The sequence below is a fragment of the Phyllobates terribilis genome, unplaced genomic scaffold (assembly GCF_046119375.1).
Source record: "Phyllobates terribilis strain yellow unplaced genomic scaffold, ASM4611937v1 Scaffold_4__5_contigs__length_816908805, whole genome shotgun sequence".
NCBI classification, from domain to species: domain Eukaryota; kingdom Metazoa; phylum Chordata; class Amphibia; order Anura; family Dendrobatidae; genus Phyllobates; species Phyllobates terribilis.
The window spans coordinates 513,460,029-513,477,672 of record NW_027362764.1 but is presented as its reverse complement, the minus strand read 5'-3'; positions in this window follow the sequence as shown (position 1 = coordinate 513,477,672).

Genomic DNA, 17,644 nt, shown 5'->3' with positions numbered 1-17,644 from the left:
TCCGGCATCTCTCCTGTCTGTCTCCGGCGAAAAGTGACCTGCCGGCAGCTCCATTGTTTTCACTTTTCAATACAAGTCTATGAGAGCCTCGTCCTGGCCTTCTTCTGGCGCTCATAGACTTGTATTGAGAGCATGTGATGTAGCTTCTGACTTCCGTCCAGTTAGAAGCTACTGTCACAATATGGCGCAGGGAGACTGAAGTGGCACCAAAAACAGTGAAGACGCCGGAGAGTGAGTATATGAGCGGGGGCAGGGGACTTAGATTTAAAGCGCCACTCCAGTACTGAACAAAAACACTGGAGTGGTGCTTTAAACATGTACATAAAAAAATGGTACCGCTATCATCAGAGAAATTCACAGTATATGACAATATAAGGTATTCAACCCAAAGTAAAATCACTGAAAAATATATATACCCCATAAAAGATGTTTTTATGAGATATGCTTTAAAAAATACAAACCTTATTAAAATACAATGTAAAAAAAAAACAAACTCTATATGAAAACCAACACCTCGTGAGGCAAAACAAATGTAGGATGCTATATTTTTCTGCTGTATATAGTTTTGAATGAAATCATTCACTTTGCCAAGTAATGAACTGAAAAACAAAACAAAAAAAATTCCAAGAGAGTTTAATTGTTAAAAAAAAAAAAAACATTTCCGTAATTGTTTTGAGGTTTTGTTTGTGTATTGTGCAGTAAATAAGACTAGGTCAGCATGATTAAGCAGATACCAAACATATATTTTTTTAAGAATTCACTGTGTGAAAAAAATTATTTCGTTTGTGTCACTATTATCTGAGACACATATTTTTTTTCTATTTACCCATAGATGGACCTTTGTGAGGGCTTGTTTTTTTATGTGGCAGACAGTCATTTTTATTGGTGCTATTTTTGGATACTTGCACTGTACTGCTTTTATTTTTTGGTGAAGATGTGGTGACCCCCCCAAAGAAATGGTAATTCTAGCGTTTCAATTTCTTTTTTTATGCCATTTACTATATGGGTTAATTTTTTTCTATTTATATTATGGATGTGGCAATAACAATTTTTTTTCCTTTTTTTCAATTTCTCTATTTTTGGATTAGGAAAAGGGAGAAGAATTTCATATCTTTATTATTATTATTTATTATTATAGCGCCATTTATTCCATGGCGCTTTACATGTGAAAAAGGGGTATACATAGCAAAAAACAATTAAAATGATCTTTAACAAAATGTGGCGGCGACTGGTACAGGAGTAGAGAAGACCCTGCCTGCGAGGGCTCACGGTCTACAAGGGGTGGGTGAGGATACAGTAGGTAGTTTATGTTCTTTATATTTATTTTTTAAAAATATTTTGAATGCATTTATTTATTTCGTTTGAGTCAAGTATTGCAGTATATAGTAAACATAACAATTACTGATAAGGCAATGGGAGTACCAGGAGGATGGTGATAGGGCTTCTACTGTCATGGTAACACATTGGCACCCCGCGATCATGTGTAGAGAGTGGGGCCATGGTCATGCAGGCCAATGGAGGAGACATGTAAATTTTGTTGTCATTGATTGACAGCAGAATATAAATGATTAAGCAGCAATCAGATTTAGCTTTAAGACATGGGTGGTGGCTGTACGGCACAGCTGGCACCTGTACTTTATGGAGCAGCCTGAGTTTCTGAGCTGCCCCCCCATGCACTTGCACCCTGAATATTTTGCACATGCACATCAGAATGCAGGAAGGGGTTAATGTCATTGTCAATAAGTATGTTAAATATATTAAAAATATACTTTAGACTTTTTTTGAGGAAAGTCCCTGATGGCAGATATTACAGGAACCAATTTTCAGGGTGTCTATTTACATGCATACTGTATTCATGTATTAGATATTAGCTAACAAATAAATATAAATGTACAGATATTTTGCCTCAATATAAAATATATGTTGAGAAGATAGAGATGATGTCCTGGTTTTTCATGTAAAAAGCAATATATGAGGAATGTTGATAAAACACATAAAGCACCTTCTGATAAAGCAAATCGTATTCTTTCATTGCATCATCCAGTTACATTCAGAGGCTGTAAAGTTAATGGAAATTCATTTATAATAAATTGCATTTCATTGTATTCTTCCTGACATTTACAATATATGAGAATGGAAATATGTTATCTTTAAACATAATGGGAAGATGGAGAAAATATACACATATTGGAACATTCTTACTTATAAAGCGGAATAAGTGCACTTATGCACTTTAGCACTGCCTGATAAGTAGGCTATTGTTAGAGATGGTCAAAATGGATGTGTCCCAGAATTTTAATTTTAAAAGCATAAGCTATATAAAAGGTAAAGATAAAAGGCAACATATTGTTTATCAATGCATGTTCATGTCTTACAATGAAACATAATAACAATAATAATACATATCAAATAATGGCTATGAAAGAAAACCTTCCCTACACTTCATCCGAGCCTCTGTTCATTGGATCCAATTATACAATATATGTCATTGTTAGATTAAATAATTTAAATTAGCTGAACAGATGCTGTTGTGGCACCCTGCTACACACAGGTACCACAGGACCCAAAAGGGTACATGGACTGACTTCTCCACAAGAGGCCCTCAGTACACACAGACACCTTCACCCTTTCACCTCATACCACCAGAGGGAGCCCTGTTAGGGATATATATACTGGAGGGTGGAGTTAGGTAGGGAGAGTGTGCTGACACTTAGAGCAGCGAAGAAGCAGCACATGTTAGCTGCTGTGCTGAGGGCAAGTTAAGGCCTAAAGCATGTGCTGAAGCCTTAGGGCCTAGAGCATGACCGGAGGCAAGGAGAGAAGAGAAAAGTTTTGGGGGGCAGAGGAGCATCTTAGGCTCACCCCAGAACACAAGCCAGACACCGGGTCCGCGCTTACAGGGTCCTCTACGCCCAGTAGGAATAACCGGTATACCAAGGGGATTCTAGACCCCTGGTCAACCTGAAGCTGCAATCATCCAAAGAACTAGGAATCACGAAGGCCCCAGCGTCCAGGGATAGTGGTAGCCAGAGGAAAGTTCTTACCACCAAGCAGACAGGTGAGAGAGTGAGAGAGAACAGAAGCTAGGCCTAGTTCCAAGCAGGTTAGGAGCTTCAGAGAGAGAGAGGAAGAAACAGACAAGGAGGCCTTATACCCGCTCACTGGGGAGAGTCCAGAAGTGCACCCTTCCTACCAAGTACCCTGGACCATACCTGCCGTCTACACCAGTAAAGGTACTGAAGCGAATCCCCTGTGTGCATGTCTGTTATTCTCCCCTGACCCGGCTGGGCCATCTCTCACCTGCATCCCTTCCATCAACCCTGCCCCGGGGGCTCGCTCCACCTGTGGGGAGCAGAAACATCTCAGCTGCCATCCCATCACCCCCGGAGGTCTGCAGCAGCGCTGGTACCCATTACCAGGTGCCACAGGTGGCGTCACGAGACAAAACCGTTTATCATCCCTTCAAGCAACAACCCCCTTTTAAGAGTGACCCCAGGGCATGGGCCCGGGAGCCAACCGCCGTGACATCTCAAGAAGGTAAGGGCCCGGGTACCGAGTCCCCCCATATCCCCCTGGTCGAGTCCCTGTCATGTGATGTACTTTGGTCCAGTATCAGAATTATTTAAATCTAAACCAAGTCAGTTAGAATTTTCTCAGCTCGATTAATTCTTTTTTTTTAATATTGGACCAAATATGTTGGATCTTATAGGCTTTCTAATATGAAGGCAACATAGAATACTGGGAAAAAAGCTGAGCTTGGCATTATGAACTCAATATTTTAATATTACCGTACTTTCTGTTTAAATAGTGCAAAGGCTCATAAAGACGGGCTGTGAATCCTGCTCCTCCCCTATACATAGGGAATGGGTTTGTATGGAGGAAGAGTTGCCTATCACTCCCTGTGGGTGCGGAAAACTTGACTCATAGGCTTGCCCTATCAGTCCTGGCAGAGACTACTCTACATTTTTATGAAAATATGGAATCAGATCAAAACTAAATAAATCTTAGCTCAGTATAGGAAACAATTAAAGGCCTGACAAAACTGCTTTTAATTGTAAAAGAATGGAAGATCTGTTGACACCCCTGTGTAAGATCTTATAATAATATAATGCATTTTCCTGTTTTGTTGTTTTATCTATTTGGTGCTCTAAAACACTTAGTGTGCAGACTGAGTTAATTATTGGGCCAGCCAATGGTGAGAGGAGTTAGGTAGGTATAGGAATGTAGTTCCTGTTTGGTTAATCAATTGTTGGGACTGCAAAGAGAAAGAACTATTGTTGGCAGATCAGCATCGCTTAAGGGTGTGTGAAGAAGAGAGAAGACTATACTCAGTTAGCAAGTTCAGATGTAACAAAGTATCAAATGACAGAAGTAGTCCTTTATAGCAGGCAAGTGAGGCATCTACTAGAAGTGCTATCTATACTAATTAAGAAGGTCAAGTCTCAGCCAGCCCCGAGGGTCATAGTGAAGAATAGCCAGGCTAGGACACATTTTCTCCTAGTGAGTTGTAACAAGTGTGAACAGATGTGTAATGCAGCGGCACACCAAGATGCATGTGGGTCATATGAATTGGAAGTTGAGAATAGTTGTGAGGAGCCAATGCGACACATCTTAACCCATACAGCCCTCACAAGGGAAAAAGAGGCCCTCATAGTAACCTGCTCTTTCAGTGCAACATGTACTATCAGAAATGTGCCGCCACATATAACCATCCTGCTTATATCTCTGAATTGTGCACAAGATGTATTGCTTAAGTGCTATACCTGCTACAGGATGTACATATGTTCCACCAGTTTGTTTAGTAAAGAATAGTCTAATTTCTTACTCCAGTCTCCCTCATTTATCTCTATTTCATCGAGTCCTGGCCTGCCTTGTGAAGCGGCAATGTGTGATCTGCAGTTGAGTTACAAGAGGTAACAACACACACCAAACCCTCGGCCAGGGGGTCCCTGAGCATTACAGTATCAAACAGAAACATCAAGTTGTCTACTAGTGATATTAGGAAGTTGAAACTTACTTGGTTTGGATTTTATGTTAATTTTTTAATTTTTGCATAAAGTTAAAATGCCTTGGAAAAAGCAATATGCTGCTATTTTTATTAAGCAATTACACGATAAATATCAAATACAACTCTTAAAATTATGCACGTTAGCTCTCCTCCAGTAGGAAGAAAACTATCTTTGTTGTACTAGTCATAGGTAACTGCCATGATCGTCCAGATTCTACTTGATAAAGAACCTAAAACCCTGAAACAATGATTAGGTATTACATTAATGCCATAATGCAGGGTTCCCCAACTCCAGTCCTCAAGGCCCACCAACAGGTCATGTTTTCAGGATTTCCTTAGTATTGCACAGGTGATGGAATTATTGCCTGTGCAGGTGATGCAATTATCACCTGTGTAATACTAAGGAAATCCTGAAAACATGACCTGTTGGTGGGCCTTGAGGACTGGAGTTGGGGAACCCTGCCATAATGTATCCCTGTATGCGTTACATTTTATTTTATGATGTTTTTTTTTTTTAAATTATAGAAAATGAAGAGCAAAATACTGTTCTCCAAAATATAGAGGCATTCTCCCTAGAAATATTGCTTTTGCTGGTGTAAGGTTGTGACTGGACAGGTCATGGACGAGAGGTATGTGTGCCCGAGGTGCCAAGCCTCGGTGATCTAGGACTGGGAAAAGCACGCTCCAGCACACATAGTGCTGACAGGTGTTTAATGGGCCTGGATTATGGGGCCGAGTTTTTTTACGAGCAGCTGAAAGTGCTCGGTGGGTTCGGCCATGTCCAGGTTTTGAAATGTCCTGATTTAAGACAGCTGGGTTTGTCCCAGTCTGTCTGTGTGTTTTGCAAGGTGAGCAGGCCTTGCATGTGCTGCTCAGACTTGCTGGAGTCTGAGGAAAAGCACTTCATTTAAACAGCTGAGAACGTGCTGCATATGGACTTGTTATTTTGAGTTTTGTTCAGTTATACCTTATTGTGCTAGAAAAAGGCTGTTTTGTGTTTTGCTTCCTGAGTGGTTTATGCTGTCTAAATAAACCAGCCTGGATAGTCTAATGAAAACGCTTCCTGTGCCTACCTCAACCGCAGCCGAGTGAGTACCAAACCCTACAATTGGTGCTATAAACACGGGCATGAATCCAAAGAGGCAGTGTGACTGCTACAGGAAACCAGAGCTGATAATGCAACTGGTGCAGGCTAATCTCCAGCAGCTTCAACAGCAGCAGCAGCAGTGGCAACAGCAGCAGCAGACAAAGCAGCATCAACTGCAGCAGCAGCAGTGGCAACAGCAGCAGCAGATTCAGCAGCAGCGCAAGCAGCAGATGGAGCTCCTAGCTGAGTTAAGCCGTGGCAGGGCAACCGCTCCACCTCCAAGCTGAAACGACGAGACCCAGGTGAGGAAAACCATGAGAGGGGTGTTTCAAAAGATAACTCCGGGAATGACATTGAGGCATTCTCGGCCGTGTTTGAGAGGGTAGCAGACCGTGAGAGACTGCGTACTTTGATTTGGCCCTGCAAGACGCCAAGGAGTATAGCTAGCTTAAGGCTGAGATCCTGGCTTGGCTGGGCGTAACCCTGGCAGTCAGGGCACAACGAGTCCACCTGGACAAACTTTCCTGGTCACAAATGTTTGACCTTCTGCACCTGGTCCAGAAGTGGCTGCAGCTAGAGACTTGTTCCCCAGCTTAAATGGTCGAGAGAGTGGTCATGGATTAGTTTATCCACTCTCTGTCGAAGCCAATTCAGTCTTGGGTTGCCCAGGGAGATCTACAAAATTCAGATGACTTGGTGGGCCTAGTTTAGAGGTACCGGGCAGTAAAAGGCTCACTGAGTGGTCAAGCAGGGGTTAGGTGACCTTTCTGGTGTTCCCAAAGGGGGGATGGCTCCCAAAAGATGGGGACTATATCCTCACTGGGTGGGCGTCCAAAGTCCCATGAGGCCGCTGAATCACAGCTGGGTAATTAGTCCCATTCCATCCTATGTTGGAGGTGTCATGCCCCTGGCCATATAGCCACCGGATGTCCCATGAACTCTGAGCCAATGGACTGCAACATAGGCCGGCGTTGCTCCTATTGCTCCTATTTTGCCTACCCCACCTGCAGTGCAGTTCCTTAACCTGGCTAGGGCCCTCAGGTGTGCTCAGTGTCCATAAACAGGGTGCAAGTGTCTGGACTGTTGGAGTCAGGAAGTTTGGTGACCCTGATAAGGGTCACACTCCCTCATCGGCTGGTTCTTCGGAAGGTGGTGGGTGTCTGGTGTATCCATGGGAGCGGAAAAAACTATCCTGTGGCCCGGGTGGATGTAAACATAGACTATAGCACCACATCTCAGGAAGTGAGTGTTGTTAAAGACTTGTTGCACCCGATAATAATTGGACGAGACTTTGCATTATTCTGGGACATGCAGGGGAAAGCGAGGACACCTGGTTGCTCCGATGACACCCAGATCACCCCTGAAGAAACCTCGCTGCAGGCTGTAATAGACGAGTTTCCCATGTGTGTGCTTGTGGGCGATGAGGATGAGGTAGCATCCCATGAGGCCAGTATCCCTGAGCTGGAGGTGTCTGAGGGAAAATTTGGAACTGCCTAACTCAGGGATTTAACTCTTAAAGGGGCATTTGATAATGTGTGTGTACTTAACGGTGTTGCTCAAGAGCCGAGGGGTGACACCCGATACCCGTATTTTGCTGTCAATGGGGAGTTGCTATACCGAGTCAGCGAAGTGAGAGGGGAGCTCGTCGAGCAGTTGCTGGTGCCAAGGACATACAGACGTAAGGTGTTAGACATGGCCCATGCACATGTGTTGGGTGGTCATCTGGGAGGTACGTAACATTGTGGCTCCTTTACTATGTTTTTCTTTAGGAAGGGTGCACTTTTCTTTATAGGCTTCATCATAGTCTTTAAATATAATGTTGGTATGTATTGCCAAAGAGCTCTAGTTTAGTTCATAGAACCTTTTTCCAGAATGATTGTGGCATGTATTTGTAATGTTGGGCAATGTTGAGCTGCTCTTTACAATTGGCAATTCTTCAAAATACACATTGACAAAGATGCTACTAGTGGTGACTAGTGATGAGAAAGCATGCATGTTACTCGAGACTTATGAGCATGCTCGGGTGTTTTCCAAGCATCTTCAGGGTGCTCAGGTGTTATGTTTCAGTCACTCGGTGCTCATGATTTGCGACTGTTTGACAGCTTTAATACATGAGGATTGCCTGTTTCTTAGGCATTCCTCACATGTATAAAAGCTGTCAAACAGTTGCAAATCATGCACATGGAGTGACTGAAACATAACGCCCGAGTATGCTGAAGATACTCGGCGAGCACCCGAGCATGCTCGCCGAAAGGGTTAACAGAACATACTCACTCATCACTAGTGGTGACGTCACCTGTGGCTATGGAAGTCCGAGGAGGACAAAAAACTATCCAACATGTTTCAAAAAGATTCCTGAGGAAGAAAAGCATATCTTTTTGTAACTGTAACATCTGTGCCGGTTTCTGCTTTTGCCACTAGGCGGCACCAAACCTTTTTTGTGGGTGAGGCTTGACTACATCAGTCTTGTTTCATTCCTGATACTTTTGGTACCAGGAGATCAGAGAACTACCTGGTTTTGATTGCTCCTTTCTGAGAGCCCTGTAAAGTCTCTGAGTTTCACTGCCATTCAATTAGTTTTGCTACCTTGCTAGTGTTCCTGTCCTTGCTTGTGGTGGTTTCCTAATTCCTCCTGTTTTCTGACCTCTGTGTGAATTTTAACCATCCTCTTGTATGATTCTGTTCCTGATGTGACCTCTTGGCTTTGACCCTGCTTGACGATCCTTCTTGCCTCTGGTTCATACTTGTGGATGGCAACCCTTCAGTTGAAAAAACCCACTGGACCCAGTTGTAAGACCAGATCCTTGTATAGGGTTTTAAGGGTGAAGGTTGGGGTTCTTCTGGAATCTGCCAGACATAGAGACTTGTAGAAAGTCTGTCCGAGGTAGCCTTTTTGAACCTGTGGCCTCTGACGTGGCAGAAACGAGTTCTGACATTTCAATTTTGTATCCATTAGGGCAAGGCCAGTTAGTGTAGTCCACCATGATGACCAATTGATGCATGATTTGCTGCATGGACTGCTGTACCCTTATTCCAGCCAAGTTTTTATTTAGTTGTTTTTGTGTCTTGTTTTCTGTATTAAACAAATAAGTTTATATACATCCAAGTAGCTTCACTAAACATTTTATTTCATACCATAGATTTTTCCACTCTGAAGGGTGGTGGTGCTTGTGTCAAGGGATGGGGTCCCACGTATAAATGTATATGAAGATATTTATGATTCTGTTTCAAAAAGGCTTCAGGACAGTAGCCGAAACACGTCATATGCATTGATGTATTCAAGTTTCAATGGAATAAAGTCAAGAGTTAATTGCAACTTATGTGAGTGCCAGTCTTTATGTACAGTTAAACATTTTATCTCTTGAGATATTTTGCACATTTTACTAAACATTCAGGAATGGCAAAAAATATTGACATCAACTGTACTTTCTATTTTATTATTATAAGATATTGATTTGTTAATGTATTACCAAGTATCATATTATCCTTTAATCTATATTTTGCTGGTTATTATTTCAGTATTGTTTACACTATCAATTCCATGAGTATTCAGTGTTATAACCTCAGTATTATACTGAGCATTGTTTTAGCATTAAAGATATGAGGTCAAATAAATGGTATAAATTAAAGCAAGATGCTTCTTGCTGCAATATACACAAAACAGCAGAACTACAGAATATATCCAATTGAATACATGAGAAGTAACTTAAAACAAACCCTTTTTATAAGCTGTTTTAGGTAAAATGAGTCACACAGAATCACATCTTCCCATTTGGCATAACTGTTAAAAAAAAGGCTCCAATTCTGACTCAATTTCCTAAAAGGAGTTGTCTCAATTGGGTAAATTCTGTAGGTGGCCCTATTCTGATGTCTTTTTTAATACATAATGCAATACAATGATGGTTGTGCAGACAGCCAGACACATGAGACACGGCAGAAATTATAGTCAACTGTTTGGATACCAATTTTTATACTGACTATATTAACTTAATATACATATGTAGCCATTCTTAATCTAACACACAAGAAAGATATCTTGTTCTTTAAGTTAACATATAGGGAATTTGTCCGTACAATCAGCTTTCCTAAGCTGTCTATATGGGCACGTAGGTCATAAAAAGCTAAATAAAATAATACCATGATATCTGCAATCAAATATTTATTCCAGAGAAATCCACATTTTACTTAATATGTAAATGAGCTGTTAAGAACTATGGGCTGGACATAGATCTCCCTGAGAATCTGCCTCCAAAGCTTATCTTAAATAGACGGTGGAGTTAGCAGTGTGAGACATGTAATGGCTGATAGTTTGCTCTTCTAATCTCTTCTAATCTTCTTATGCCCCTTTTCATTTAAAATAAGCTCTGGAGGCAGATTCTCCAGGAGATCTATATCCAGCCCATAGATCTTGAGAGCTCATTTAAATATTAAAAAAATGTGGATTTCCCTGGAATAAGACATTCGATTGCAGATATCAAGGTCTCATTTTATTCAACTTTCCATGTCCTGCATGCCCATATAGGCGGCTTAGGATGTTTGACCCTACTAATAGATTCCCTTTAATACAACAAAAGACATTCAATTTGCATTGCATGGTGTCATATTGCACTTTTTAAGAATGTATACATCTTTGTACTTAAAAAAAGCAAAGTTTAAGAATTCTTTACATCCGGGTACCCTTCTTCTACCAATAAAAATGAGCAAGAAGAAAATATTATGATTGAAACTACTATCCTTTTTAGTGGTTGTCAATTGCATGGTATGTTATCATGTGTATCAGTCATACAATATGTATTACAATATCTGCATTTTCTAAGAGTAAGAATCAGGTCATTGCCCTTCGGTTACGTTCTCAATTTCTGCAGTGAAAGGAGCTTGAATGTCCTTTTTAGGGGTCATCTTGTACTGCATGTTCTTGTGCCTATTACATATACACTATATATTACAATAACTGGACTTTTTAAAAGTAAGAATATTATCTTCTGCCCTTTGGTTATTTGCCCCTTAACTCATTTGCATTACTTCAAAGTATGACCTCACTTCCAATGACAGACAAGTCGACAACCTTAAGTGACAAAGAGACAAATCTCATTTAGTTGTGAACTGCCTTTTCAATTATTTTCTTTCTTTCTTATTCTCCTTAGTGACCCGGACCAAACTGTTATTCTGACAGAGGTCATCAACCTTCATATTAAACTATGCAAATTATAATCCAGCGTGCACTTTAAGTAGTCAACTCTGCATCGCAATTGCATGAGCAATCTAGATGCGGATTTGTAATATATAATTTTGTCATGTCAGTATGTATTAAAGCATAAGTAGTATCTAAACAACTGTCACGTTGTAATCAAATTGTATCAATATATTCAGCTATGTTTAGTTAATTTTATTTAAATGACTGCATTATCTTTATGTTAAATTAATGTAAAATGCAACTTTAAATAACATAAGGCATTCAATGTCATGGTGTTACTGGACTTGTGTAATAAAACATACATGAGGCTGTGATTAAAAAAAGCAAATAGGAAAAAGAATATTAACCATTTCCATTCTAGTAATCTTTAATTCATAACATAAAGCAAGACTATACCCAGGAAAAAATAAAGCTAAAATACCTACGCAAAATATTCCTCATTGATGTGTTTAATGGGCACATATTTTTACCAAAATCACACCTATATGAAAATTAAATTTGGAGTAAGAGGACATTCTAGGAAAGTCTATATTAAAATACCTAAGTGAGCTCTAGTGTCTGATGAGATATCAACCAAGGCCATTACAGGGGTAGTATCTTACGTTAAAATATATTATTAATAACCATCGAGTGGGTTAATAAACAAAAAAACATCTATACTCATGTTCCATACTGGCACTCTCCTCTGCATCTGGTGCTGAGGTTATTGCCATCTCCAAGATCCTATCCCAATATTTAGTAGTTGTAATAATAATATTAGAAAAAAACTACAATTAGAAATATAGTATAGTTTTTCTGATTTGCTAGGTCACTTATCTCATGTGCAGGGCATTGCAGTAGCTTAGGTATCCATGGTTACAACATCTCATATAGTGAAGGTTAGTTAGTTGTTCGTGGTCGTAACCATGGATATCTAAGCTACTGCAATGCCTTGCACATGGGGTAAGCAACATAGCTAATCAGAAGAACTATACTACATTTCTAATTGAAGGCATTTGGTAATATTATTATATCTACTACATATTGGGATAGGATCTTGGAGATGGGAGTACCCCTTTAAGAACTGGTGATGGTGGAGTGGCCTCACATGATTCCTACAGCCAATTCTAAAGCTGCTCATCGACTGCTGCCTTCACATTTCATATTAAAAATTTGTCTTCACAATAAGAACAATCTCTACCAATAACAAAGGCTTAATAATTTTGTTATATTTCAGAATGCATTGAAATGAATGTTCCCTGCAAAGAGTGAGCTGTTAACGCTTAACGCTAGGCCAAGGCTTCCAGCCCCGATGAGACCTGGGGCATGTCTGTGCATTCACGCAATGTCGCGGTTGACCTCATGACATAGCTTAGGGTGAAGAGGAGCGGGGATTCAGTGCACAGCCGTGGTAATAAGAATCTCACTGAGGACTGGATGGAGGATGGTGAAGGGCTGGGAGGTGGGGCAGTGAGTTAGGTGGTAAGGTTAGTATGAGTATTTGTTTTCTACATTTTGCTTTAACTATGTGCTGGTTTTGCCTCAACTTTCTCAGGTTGTTACAGGATAGTTTCATGGGTCAGGGATTAATTGTGTTGTTTATATTTTTGCTGATGACACCAAGCTATTTAGTACAGTGCAGACTATGGTAGATGGTTATAAATTACAAGCAGACTTGGACAAATTGATCGTTTAGGTATACACTTAGTAAATGAGGTTCAACATGAATGACTGTAAAGTTATGCATCTCAGTGCTAATAATTTGTGGGAATCATAAGTTCTAGGGGGTTTAAAACTTGGAGAGTCACTTGTACAGAAGGATCTGGGTGTGCTTGTAGATCACAAACTAAAAACCAGCAAGTAATGTAGTTCAGCTGCTTCTAAGGCCAGAATGATATTGCCGTATTAAAAGTGTCATGGAATTGTGGGACAATAAAACCACCACTTTACAAATTGTTGGTGTAACCTCATCTGAGATATACAGTTCAGTTCTGGGAATCAGTTCGTTGAAAGGATTCTGTGGAGTTAGAGAGGTGCAAAATAGATCCACAAAACTTTTAACAGACCTTGAGCATCATAGTTAGATGAAAGATTAAAATTATTATATCTTTTAATCTTGAGAAGAGATGTCTAAGGTGGGATATGATTAACTTTAACAAAAACATAAATGACCCAATAAAAAATATGGACAATAGCTGTTTCATTTAAAACCCACTCAAAATAAAAGGGGATTTTCCTTCTGTCTGGAGGAAAAAGGGTTCAGTTTCCAGAGGAGACAAGCCTTCTTTACCATGAGCACTCATAAAGCTGTTGTCTGGGACTTTTATATTGATGACCTATGTTTAGCTGTTCCCGGTGCCAGCAGCCAGATGAGCTTAGCTGTGGAGCAGCACAGCACAGCTCCGTCAGCTGCATAGTGGCAACGGCCAGGTACTGCACTTTGAAAAAACACTATACAGTTGAGGAGCCTGTGCTGTACAGCTCTGCAACTGAGCACATCCGGCTTCCACAGGCACTGAGAGCAGCTGATTGGAGGTAGAGCCAGGTGTTGCATTCCCCAAGGTCATATATTGATGACTTATCTTTACGATAGGCCATCGATATAAAAGTCCCAGACAACTCTTTAATCTATGGAACAGCCTATCTCAGAAGCTAGTCACAGTTGAAACTGATGATTGTTTTAAGAAAGGCTTAAAATCTTTTTTTGAAGAAAAAAATTAAATACAGTAAATGTGCACAATTCTTGTTCTGAATCTTGATCAGGTCAATCAACTTAGGATCAAGAGGGAAACATTTGCTCCTTTTAGAGTAGATTGTTTCATGCGTTATGGTCACATCTACACCCCTTCCCTTTACCATTTCCCAAATTGATGGACAAGTGTCTTTTTTCAACTGTTCTAAATACAGTATGTAACTATGGAAATATCACCAATATTTCTATATATTTATTTATTTGTTTAATAAATAACTAGAAACCATTGTTCATATTAAATTCAATTTGTTGTCATGGTTTCTGTATACTTGCCTTCAATAAATAATTAGTTCTGATGTACAATAAATGTTTCTTGTCTTTCTTTGACAATTCATGCAACCTTGATTGTGTGAAGGTAAAAACAACCGCTTTATTGAGTAGATTATTCTTTCATATATGATTTATAGATAGTTGAATAAGTTCTCTACAGGCTACAAGAAAAAGTGAGTTAAAGAGAATCCGTCAGCAGATTTTTGCTATTTAATCTGACAGCACCATAAGGTAGGGACAGAGACCCTGATTCCAGTGATACATTACATAGTATACTGGGTGCAGCAGTTATGATAGTCACAGTTTTGTCTGCTGCAGATCTAGCAGAGCTTAGTTGTTGAGATGTGTATAACCCTGACCATACCACAGCTTTCTGTGTACATTATATAATGAGAGAGGCGTGCTTAGTGCTGGGGGTGTTGTTGGACTAGGATGCACTAGGACAGTTGTCCTGTAGTGATAATCTCCTGCTGATAAAGCACTGATCACATTGAAACAGCAAAACACATCCCAGTAAGTGACATATCAATATAATCAGGGTCTCTGCTCTTACATTATGGTGCTCTCAGATTACGTACCCAAAACCTACTGACAGATCGCCTTTAAGTATAGTTATATTACTAGTAACACAGGTTTCTGTAATAGCTTCACAGTTTGAATTATATTTGCTTCTAAATGTATTTATAACACAACATTCCTCATAACGCTCAAAAAGATATATTTTATATGTAAATTGATGTAATATGATTTTAGAAAACTACTTGGAAGGATTGTTTCAATAAGGAATGCTGAAATTTAAACCCTTCAACACTTTTGGGACTTAGACTGTTCAGTTGAAAAATTCATCAAGCTTGTACCTCAAGCAACTTTTTTTTAAGGTCTCTTGGTCTTGGCCCAATAACACCTGACAGATATCTCAACATTTGAGAATTTTCACATTTCCACCATGTAACATTCTAATATGTCTGGATAAAACATTGTCTTAGTTTTTTTTAACTAATATGTCTTGAAAGTCTTCTCTTTGATTGTTGGATTGTTTTACCAATGTACAATTTAAGATTCATCAGGTTCAACAGATTTTTCCAGAAAATTTGATATTTAGCATATTGACTCCCATACAAATTGCAATACTGCAAAACTTAACATGGACAAAACAGAATTCATCTTCTTTTCCCCATCTCACTCAACCCCCCCAACAGACCTATCAATTAAAGTAAATGGCTGCTCACTCTCCCCAGTCCCGCAAGCTCGCTGCCTTGGGGTAACAACTGGACTCTGATCTCTCCTTCAAACCACATATCCAAGTCCTTTCCTTTTCCTGCCGACTCCAACTCAAAAATATCTCCCGGATCCGCACATTCCTTACTCAAGAATCTGCAAAAACACTAGTGTACGCCCTCATCATCTCCCGCCTCAACTTCTGCAACCTCCTGCTCTGTTGCCTCCCTTCTAACACTCTTGCACCCCTCCAATCTATCCTAAACTCTGCTGCCGGACTAATTCACCAGTCCCCCCCACTATTCCCTGGCCTCTCCCTTCTGTCAATCCCTTCACTGGCTACCTATTGCCCAGAGACTCCAGTTCAAAACCCTAACCATGACATACAAAAAAGCCATCCACAACCTGTCTCTTCCATAAATCTGTGACCTAGTCTCCCGGTACATACCTACACGCAACCTCTGATCATCACAAGATCTCCTTCTCTACCTCCCTCTTATCTCCTCTTCCCATAATTGCATACAAGATTTCTCCTTGCATCCCCCCTACTCTGGAATTCTCTACCCCAACAAATCAGACTCTCGCCTACCGTGGAAACCTTCAAAAGGAACCTGAAGACCTACCTCTTCCGACAAGCCTACAACCTACAGTAACTACCGCTCCACCATACCACTGTGTAGCATCGGTGTCTCTGCCCCCTTCCCGGTAGAGACGCCGTTCCCCTTACCGCCTCGGTCCTGGTCCGGCATCTTCCGGCCTCCCTGCTGCTGCTGCTGGTGCACGCAGCTTCCCGGGCACTGTACTTAGGGTGTGAGTGCTCCCTCCCTCTTAAAGGGGCCACGCGCACCATCCTAAAAGTCCCCGGCCAATTGCCGGAGGACTTTCCCTATTTGAAACACCTCCTCCAATATGGAGGTGCCTGTGCAAGGTTGTTGCTCTATGTTCTTACTGTTGCTTCAGCCCTCAGGTCCCTCTGTAAATCAGTCCTGTCTGCCAGTCTGTTCTTCAGTCCAGCCAGCCAGTCTGACTACAATCCAGCCCGACAGTCTGTCTATAGCCAAGCCCGCCCATCTGTCTATGGGCTCTGCCCGCCTGCTTACCTGGAAGCACCTGCCAGTTACCTGCCGTGTCCGCCAGCCTGCTTACCTGGAAGCACCTGCCAGTTACCTGCCGTGCCCGCCAGCCTGCTTACCTGGAAGCACCTGTCTGTTACCTGCTGTGCCCACCAGCCTGCTTACCTGGAAGCACCTGCCAGTTACCCGTTGTGCCCGCCAGCCTGCCTACCCGGAACACCCATCTGGCTATCTGCCAAATCAGCCTGCTTATCCGCTGTACCGGTCTGTTCCTGCCACCTGACCCGTGGGAGTCACCTGCTCTCATACAAGGTCAGTCCCAGAGTGGCACCTGGTCCCCCTGCTCGGTCACTCCCTGGTTCACGGAGTCGACTGAGCCGCCTTGCCACCTTGGTCAGGCCGAGTAGGTACTTAGTCACGCCCCTCTGGTCCCTCCTTGCACCGCAGCACAGAGGTTCCACCACCCGTAACACACTGCACGACCAGCTTTACCCTGACCTACTGTATCCTAGCCCATCCCTTGTAGACTGTGAGCCCTCGCGGGCAGGGTCCTCTCTCCTCCTGTACCAGTTAGCGACTTCTATTGTCTAAAATTATTGTACTTGTTTTTATTATGTATACCCCTTTTCACAAGTAAAGCACCATGGAATAAATGGCGCTATAATAATAAATATTAATTATAATAATACTGCAAAGCTTCTGATCGCTCTGAAAAGTCGTGCGTAACACTTTGAGGCCTCCTAGCACTGTATCCAACCTCTTTCAAGCTCTGTAATACAAACAAAACATTTATAAAAATAGGATTTAAACAATCTATCATTTTGTGATGATAGCTTACTCTTAACAAAATTCTACCTTCCCAAAAATGATGAACTATGAAATGCTAGGTAGGAACACATCCAAAAAGCCAACATCTGCAACAGTGCACCCTATTGGTATTGCGTATACAGATGTAAAATTTTAAATGTAAAATTTAATATTTGTAAAACAAATATGCAAAAAAAAATTTGTTTGTGACTCACACAATTGATGAACCAGACAGTCACAGTTAAATTTCTGAATT